The sequence below is a fragment of the Protomyctophum bolini genome (assembly GCF_963924005.1).
Source record: "Protomyctophum bolini genome assembly, chromosome: 24".
NCBI lineage: Eukaryota > Metazoa > Chordata > Actinopteri > Myctophiformes > Myctophidae > Protomyctophum > Protomyctophum bolini.
The window spans coordinates 653,858-663,496 of NC_137885.1; the positions used below are offsets into that span (position 1 = coordinate 653,858).

Here is a 9,639-nt window from a genome sequence, read left to right on the forward strand (position 1 = left end):
CTTGGTCAAAGGTGAACGTAGCCCTTCGGGGGAATTCCACTTCAGGGGGGAAAATGTCTCGAAATTTTGCCAGGGAAATGTTGACGACACTGTTGTCGTCTAGGAGCAGCTCCATCCCCTCGTCGATCTCCATCACTCCGAGGACCACCCCTTCCCTGCACTCCACCGCATTCTGTAGAAATCAAACAAATTTGTTTTCAGTCATTATATCCTATGCATATAGGGCCTTTCACTGTGTCTATCCCAATGTTGGAGCTGCAATGATAGATCGAGGGATTATCGAGCGGGGGAAATGCAATATATATATATTGGTTTGGTTAGCTCTTTTTTTGTGTTTGGGTTGAAGTGTTTCACAGCCTGTAGTGTACATACGATAGATAGGCTATTATTATGTTCAAATCTAGACAATATAATAACACTAACATCATACTGTTACAAACATTATTATTCTAAATGACAATATAGTAGCCTATTACCTCAATGTTGGTGAAATTCGTTGTCTGGAACGACGTTCCAGCGGCAGAGGCTTTCATTCTCATGGCCGTCAACCGGACCATGTTTCCCATTTCGAGGCATGGTGACAATATTGCCTCCCGCCACAGGACCACCGTCCCCTCGTGTCCTTTCTGCAATGAAAGAATCACATAGCCATGGGCTTAAAGTATAGGCCTACGAGTATTTATATACGGATATTAACTATTTCACGAAGTTGAAAGTTAACACTGTCACTGAAAGACAATTAAGTAAAACTTACCTCTGTTATTTTTATGGTCTGGACCGGGCAGGGCGCTCCCTTCTCCCCGGCAAACCTGCGGACTGCTTCCATCTGTATATGTGACAGAAATGAGGAGACATACCGTCACATACGCATAGCAAAAAAATTAAATGATATCCATATTCATTCATTTGTTGCATGCGTGCTTATATAGGCCTACTGTATATTTTTACGGTGTATAAAATTGGAACATATTATGTTAAGGCTACTTTTACGGGTAGCCTAGTATATACCGTTCAACATTCCAAATATTAAATATAATAATAATAATAATGATAATAATATAATGGTCGACTTACAGCTGTAATGTGGCCCGTAATTGTCACCAGGCCTGGCAGGATTTGGTTGGCTGCATCTGCCAGGGAAACAGCCTGGCACGGGGGGTCCAGGAGCGCCGCGCACTGTGCCTCCATCTCTGGGCTGATGTTGAGGTCCCTGGTTAAATAAAAGCCCGTGTCCCTGGCACACTGCAGGCTGCCCACCCCACCATACTGCGCTATTCTATAGTTTCGGAGAATATAGGTCTTCCCCGCCTTCACCTTTGGGGCTTGCTGCTCGAAAAGTAGCATTTTCGAGCAGCAAGCCCCATCGGTGAAGGCGGCATACGAATTATTGGCGACCTTAGCGGCCTTCACCCCCTCGTCAGCTGTGAAGTCCCACTGCAGGACTTTTTTAGTCTCTTTGACGCTGGCCGCCTTCAGCGTTAAAGTTGGGTGCCGCGTATAAGGATCTGAATTCGGCCTCGCCTGCAGTGCTGCCCTCAATGCCATGATGTTTTTGAAGAAATGTTGTCGAGTCGATGTTGTCGTTTTCGTTGTCAGAGTAGAGTGTCAGGCAAGCAAGCAGAATGGCAAACCATGGCCTTTTTAAAGTAGCTAGCAGGTGCACTGAAAGAGGTGCCGAACCAAACAATCGATGAGTTCAGGTAAACAATCTCGGGTTCAGCAGGTGCACACGTTCACAGAACAACAACAATGTTATAAACAAAGTTGAAGCTTAACTTTTGTTAACCCTTGAGAGGTTCATCTTGATAATTTCTACCGCTATAGCCTATAGGTTTTTACACCCACAACTCTGGGGTCAGCGAAATGTCTGGTTTCCAGTCCAACGAAGGCCTTTGAAACAAACATGAAAGAGAGGCCTTAAGGTCAGGTTGCCCTCTAACTAATTTTGTGATGTGGAACTCCGAGAGGGGGGGGGGGGGGGTACAGGGTCACCATTTCAGGCGGTGCATGAGCCTTTGAGCTTTTTTATCCTATAATTTGAATCGCCATAAATATATCAGCTTTTATCATCATCTGCATTATTTTTTTCACAGACAGATACGATTCTTATGCCTAACAAATGTATCTAGCTTTGAAAAATAAATTTGCATGACATTAACAACCAGCTAGGAAGAAAACATTCTGCACTTTTGGTCCAAAAATACTAACATTTGTAATAGATTTTCGGAATGAAACATATAGGCTATTACTAATTAATTAATGTCTGTGTTTGACTGCGTTTCACTGACACGTTGACGTTACTTATAGGCTACTTATATATTATGGGCCTTATATCATGTATACATATCTGTATAGTGATCTGATCAGTCAGCTTATAGCGTTAAATGGTGCATTTATATATAGCGCCTTTATCCAAGGCGCTTTACAGAGATGTGTGTGTGTGTGTGTGTGTGTGTGTGTGTGTGTGTGTGTGTGTGTGTGTGTGTGTGTGCGTGCGTGCGTGTGTGGTGTGTGTGTGTGTGTGTGTGTGTGTGTGTGTGTGTGTGTGTGTGTGTGTGTGTGTTTTCTACTCGGCAAAAGCAAGGAGTAGCAATAAGGGATTGGTACATTATATATTTTATAGCGTTGTGATTTCCCCGTGCACACAAGATTTTATTTATTTTTTGTCATTCACATCATCTTCATACCTACTTACACACACGCACGCACGCACGCACGCACGCACGCACGCACACACACACACACACACACACACACACACACACACACACACACACACACACACACACACACACACACACACACACACACACACACACACACACACACACACACACACACACACACACACACACGCCTTTATACCATAAAAATACCCCATGCCATGCACCAGTGGAAGATTTCATTATAAACGCTGCTGCACCCACAACTCTGGGGTCAGCGAAATATGATGTCTGGTTTCCCAGGTTTCCAGTCCAATCTGCCTTTGAACCAGCATGAAAGGTCAGCTTGCCCTCTAGAACAACAACAATAAACAACTCATTTTGTCATGTTGAACCCCGAGAGGGTGTAGGGGGGGGGGGGGGGGGGGGGGTGCATGAGCCTTTGAGCTTTTTTATCCTATAATTTGAATCGCCATAAATATATCAGCTTTTATCATCATCTGCATTATTTTTTTCACTGACAGATACGATTCTTATGCCTAACAAATGTATCTAGCTTTGAAAAATAAATTTGCATGACATTAACAACCAGCTAGGAAGAAAACATTCTGCACTTTTGGTCCAAAAATACTAACATTTGTAATAGATTTTCGGAATGAAACATATAGGCTATTACTAATTAATTAATGTCTGTGTTTGACTGCGTTTCACTGACACGTTGACGTTACTTATAGGCTACTTATATATTATGGGCCTTATATCATGTATACATATCTGTATAGTGATCTGATCAGTCAGCTTATAGCGTTAAATGGTGCATTTATATATAGCGCCTTTATCCAAGGCGCTTTACAGAGATGTGTGTGTGTGTGTGTGTGTGTGTGTGTGTGTGTGTGTGTGTGTGTGTGTGTGGTGTGTGTGTGCGTGTGTGTGTGCATGTGTGTGTTCTGGTCCAAAAACACTAACATTTGTAATAGATTTTCGGAATGAACTTGCAACCATATAGGCCATTACTAATTAATTAATGTCTGTGTTTGACTGCGTTTCACTGACACGTTGACGTTATAGGCTACTTATATATTATGGGCCTTATATCATGTATAGGCCTACATATCTGTATCTGTAGGCTACATATTTTGTATCGTTGATGGTGCATCATGTTCTTGACGATCTGCTGCTGAGTGATCTGATCAGTCAGCTGATGAGTGGAATAGTAAGAGAGTAGCCTATAGGCTTACACTAGCGTTAAATGGTGCATTTATATATATATATATAGCGCAGGCGCTTACTACTACTACTACTATTGCACCTGATTTTCACCACCATCCTCTCCAGCATTATGTCCACAGAGAACATATATTTGCTAATTAAATTAACATTTTTAAATTAGGCTATAGGGTACCACAAAGGCCATTCATTTTATAATCAATTTATTTCATTTCATGTTTAGATACCGGTATGTTTTATGTTTAATCTCTTTCTTGTGGGGTTTTTTATACAGTCTTATGGTCATCGGTGTATAGGACATAGAAATAGAATGAAGCCAGTAGCCTATATGTATGTTCACAGTGCTTTAGCCTCCCTTTCTTTATGATGTCGAGCTCCATATTGCTCATTAAATGTAGTTTTTCATTTCGGCATATTTGGTTTATTTATCTCTGCATTAACTATACTAAATTGATTGTGAGAGCTCAAACCGACCATCCCACTGGCAGTGTTGCCAGGTTTTGGAAGAGAACCAAGCAACCATGTCTATGAAAACAAGCCCAAAAGAAGCCTGACTAGGCTTAGTAGCCTATTATATAAAACAAGCCCAAAGTCGCTTATAATTAAGCGGACATGGCAACACTCCGAACGTCTCCACTCGCTTCGGAGCTGAGCAGCGCTGCAGAGATTTTAATACCCAGGCAGACGACGTAAATGACAGTTATGGCACAAGCACTGTATATCACAAAAAACCGGACAATTATGTGTCCGGCCAGAGGTTGAGGTGGGAGGAGGACAGGTGGGTCTAAAACCGGACTGTCCGGCGTGAAACCGGACGTCTGGCCACCCTACTGTGTGTGTGTGTGTGTGTGTGTGTGTGTGTTTTCTACTCAGCAAAAGCAAGGAGTAGCAATAAGGGATTGGTACATTATATATTTTATAGCGTTGTGATTTCCCCGTGCACACAAGATTTTATTTATTTTTATTTTTTCAGGTTGCCCTCTAACGTCTAACCTATATGTTATTTGGTTGTTGTATTTTGTGATGTGGAACCCCGAGAGTAGATGCCCTTTGACATAATCTTATGCGTCAGCTCATCGTCAACACGAGGGACGATATGCTGTTGATTTTCTTCTTTGTGTCCCCATTTAGACAGCCTTAAGTGACACGTGACGTGAACATTCACTGCGGTGATTTGAGCATTAGTAGGCTATAAATTAAGTAGTAACGCTCTTGTATTTAAGTATACTTTATGTTACAAATGTTCAAATAAACCGTACATTACCTGTTAAACTGTGAGGCATTGATAGACTATAACGTGTACATAATTACATTAAAACAAAATAGTTCAAATGACAGCATTCTGAATATGTATGCATTGCTGCCACCTGCTGGACGTTTACCGGTAATCCAAAATAAGTATTAACTTGGTATTAAACAAATTAATGTTGAACATGAAATATATCCTTTTCAAATGAATTGCAGATTAATAATTTGATGAATTGCCATTTTGCTCTAGCTTGTAGAGCTGACAACAAATTTTACCCACGTTTTTACATTTGTAAACCTGATATGCTTCCATTTATGAATATAATCATGTGTGGTCTTGTAACACCATTTCTATACAATACAAAAGAATACAAGAATAAAATTGGTCATCAATTTCATTGCAATCAAGTGGTGTGAAGCTATCAATATCATGTCATGCTTTCAAGTGACAAAACTACACAGCGTGCTGAACATACAAATATCTCTTGGGCCCCATCGTTTAAGTTAAACTCCAACACCTTTTTTTTTTTTTTTTTTTTTTTTTTACTTCTGTGGCTTTTATGTATTGCCTGCATTCACTCTAGGAGCTTGTATATCAAACACTACCACATACATGTTATTTATATAAATATACACACAAAAGTTGGTCCCTAAGTGAGAGTATATGAGACAATCCCGATGGATTTGTGGGTGCCAACAGCTGCTCCAATATAGGCCTACACCATACAAATATGTAGTATAAATACTATAAACATACACCTTCTCATTTCTGTCACATAGGCCTGCAAATAACAGATCAGTTTTATAATTAGTAGCCTACTTGTCTTTCAATGTTCACTTTCAACTATCAAAAAATAGTATACTGAGAATATATAGTTCGATCTGTGTTGGGTTCAGTTCATACTTTTTTTTCAGGGGCGCTTTATGCTGTGGCACAAAGTTATCCTGTCACCACTGCTGATGAGCAAATGGGGAAAACTCTACATAACACAAATTATACAACCACCAAGATAATACTAGTGTGACTGTCAATACAATGTTTAATTTTACCTTAATGATGTGTAATTATATATACATGTACTAGGCTGTACACATCCTGTCAACATACCTGCAGATGGGTAACATACCTGCGTTACTCTTCTGAACAACCCTAATCACAAATATCATGTTTGTACACCAGTGGAAGATGACCTTGAGTATGTATACATGTCGGACAGAAAACCTGTAGAGATCAAAATGTGTGACATTGCGACACAATTTGAGCTTGTAGAAGGTATTCTTTTCCCATCTTCATGGAATGGAAACTGTCATGGCGAGGGAAGCTGACGTTTTCAGGGAGAAGCAGGCTCTTGTATGATGTTGGGGAGATGGTAAAAGGGATGTCATCTGCAGCAACCATGGCTCCTAGAATAAAGTAATTATCCATACAATACAAGTTAGTATAGCCTAGAAGATCAGGGGGGTAGCATTTGATGTCACAGCATAGAAAAAAATGCAAACAAAGTACTGTATGAGCCTATGAAATAGACAAAAACAAGTAATGTTTATTTGATGATCTACCATTCAATGACCTTCCCATCAACGGTGTCTTTGTTGAAGGTGGAACGTGCTGGGAAGCTGACGTTTTCAGGAGGGAGCAGGTGGTTGAATGAGACTGGTTGTGGTGTCATGCTTGTGCACAGATTACATCTGTATTTGAAGGAAAGGAGGAGACATGCACATAGAACAACTATAAAATTATATCCACATGAATTCATTTGTTGCATGTATGTTTATACTATTTATTTTGACTTATATATTGGAGCATATACGTATTAGTTACCGTTTTGGGTACACAATCCAACTATATAATAATAATGATATAAAAGGTGGACTTAAAGTAGTAACCCAGGCATTGTATGCTCACAAAGCCTGGCAGCACATCGTTGTGGATGTTGACCAAAGATCCACCAAAGTGGTTCAACTTAATTCCAGCAGGGACCACGATGTAGAAACCATTTTCTGATTATTATTTCTGTTATTTAGCATGATCAGTTTAAGCCCTATGCTAATGGCACTACTGGTTGCCGACGGCCAGGTGGAAGTTCTTGCACAACCCAGATTCGGCACAAACAAGGGACTAAATTCTTTTCGCTCCTATGCGACCAAAATGTGGAACGCCCTACCAACAGTCATTAAGACATGTGAATCCCTTGGCTCCTTCAAAACTGCTCTCAAAGGGCACCTACGGATGGCTGCAATTCGAAACTGGCCTCTGTAAAAGCTGAATTTTTATCTGGATTGTACTATGTTTTTGTATGGACGTGGTGTTGGGTGCCTGCACATATGCACACATGGCATCAACGCATGGTGTTGTGTGCAGGCACCCTACACTCTGTCTTTGTACTATGTTTTTGTATGGACGTGGTGTTGGGTGCCTGCACATATGCACACATGGCATCAACGCATGGTGTTGTGTGCAGGCGCCCTACACTCTGTCTTTCGTTTTCTTTTCTTTTATCCCCCTGTTCCCCTCACTGTATATATATTTTTTTCCCTTTTCGCTTCCTATATGATGAATTCCTGTTCTGTTCTTTAACTACATAGAAGTGTCTATTTGTTTGTCTCTAAATGTTTTGATGAATTGAACAATGTGGACCCTGTTGTAAACAAGTGTAAGGCTTAATTGGGTCGTCCACTCACAGTTAACAGTCTTTGTATTGAGTTTGTGCTTGAAATGTACTGTAATTCTGCAAACTGTTAATAAAGATTTCAATCAATCAATCAATTGCCACGTGTGCTCAGTACAAACTGATCTCCCAAATGTGTCTGTTGAGTTTAACTTATGATTTATTCTCTGCAGCCATTTTCCTATACAGCATACACATCAAATAACACAAAAGAAACAGTTGAACAAACACAGGCAACCAGCCGTCCTGAACACAGTGGAAAACTGTTTGTCTGCCACTGGCAACACCTCTGCCTGATTAGCAACCTGGGCTGGCCTTGACATTGACCAAGCTGCAGTGACATTGTTAATTAGTAAAACAGGAGGTCATAATGGCTCTTACACACGTTGTTGAATGTGACTTTGTACTTTATTCTATCCCTTTGTTTGTTGTGTTTTCTGTTATCTATGCTGCTGTACTGTCTGAAGGAAGTTTTACTAGTACTGTACACAAGATGTAATAATGAAGTACAACCTTGAACCCTTGAATGTGGTGTCATCTAGAGACAGCAGCTCCTTCCTAGATCACTGCTTCCTTGCAGTGCTCCACCACATGCTGTTGAAAAATCAAACATTGTTTTTACATTTCATAATGCATATAGTAGTCATGTGGCAAGGACCTTTCACTGTATCTCTCCAAATGGGACATAACACAGTCATATTACTGGAACTGCAATGATACAAGATTACTGTGCAAAAAAAATGTTTGCTTTTTACATGTTTGTAGTGTTTTCAGAGCCTTTTATGGGTGTCTCATATTGGATAGGATGTTCAAATCGAGGCAATATAATCACAATTGTATGAACAAAACAAATCCATGGATCTGGCTGGAACAGTCGATAGAGCGCTCGTCTTTTGACTGCTGCAAGGTTAAGGTTATTGCGGGCCAGGTCTGCTCATATGTTCTCTGTAATCAGAGAACATTTTAAAAGAACCAATTCAACATGTTGACAAGTGCAGAACACAACACAAATCTTCTAAAGGTATGGAAAGTAATAGTGATGCACAATATATCAGTGGCATATCAAAATATCCCTCAGATCGGTCTCAAAATAATCCAGATTAATTCCACAGATATTGATGACACAATAATAATGTGACCGATTGATCATCAATCTTAATTTGTACTCACAGAACAGCCATTCGGCCTGTCTCTGTCGCTTTTGTTTTGTGTTTTTATTTTTTAATAAAGTATATTTATTGGTTTTTTAAAGACAAACAGACATTATTGATTGATTTAATACGTTATTAACAGGCTTTGAGCCAAGCCAAGGTCTAGGCTTGTTTGTGGTCTTCTCAATTGTATCTGTTTTCATCATGTGCTTTCAACCAATCGACATACACATTGTATGGTAGACGGCATGGTAGGCTATGTATAGTTGAAAAGTTAACGTGGCGTTAGCTAGCCTTAGCGCTGCTACGCCACGGTGGCCACACAACTCAACACTCATAAATCAACATTCGACAAGAGCTACGGACCACGTTAAAACATTGTCTTTATGGTCTTTACCCATGATGTTACACATTTATTGATTATTTTGTGTTTATTTTACCATAATCTTGTCAAAGCGGTGCGTATCATAGAGCTATAAAGGAGGTAGCCCCTGCTGCAGCGGCAGCCTATGCATGACATAGTCGTTGTTTACTAGAGACTAGAGAGTCATCCATATCACTTCCGGTTCAAGGTTCATTTAATATCTATACTTTCATTGATGCATTGCTGCCACCTGCTGGACGTATTATCCGCAACCATCATATTACCATTGTTTAATGACAAAACCTTATTTCATTGAT

At 40.1% G+C, this 9,639-nt stretch overlaps 1 long non-coding RNA gene across 1 annotated transcript; it reads right to left on the reverse strand.

Moving 5' to 3' along the window:
• Positions 1 to 4,601: 4,601 nt before the first annotated feature.
• On the reverse strand, positions 4,602 to 9,493 carry LOC308311383. The gene is made up of 4 exons (XR_013963644.1): positions 9,399 to 9,493; positions 8,321 to 8,401; positions 6,699 to 6,827; positions 4,602 to 6,542 (listed from the first exon to the last, which is right to left on the reverse strand). It is a non-coding gene; the product is annotated as an uncharacterized lncRNA (long non-coding RNA).
• Between the last annotated feature and the right edge of the window lie 146 nt (positions 9,494 to 9,639).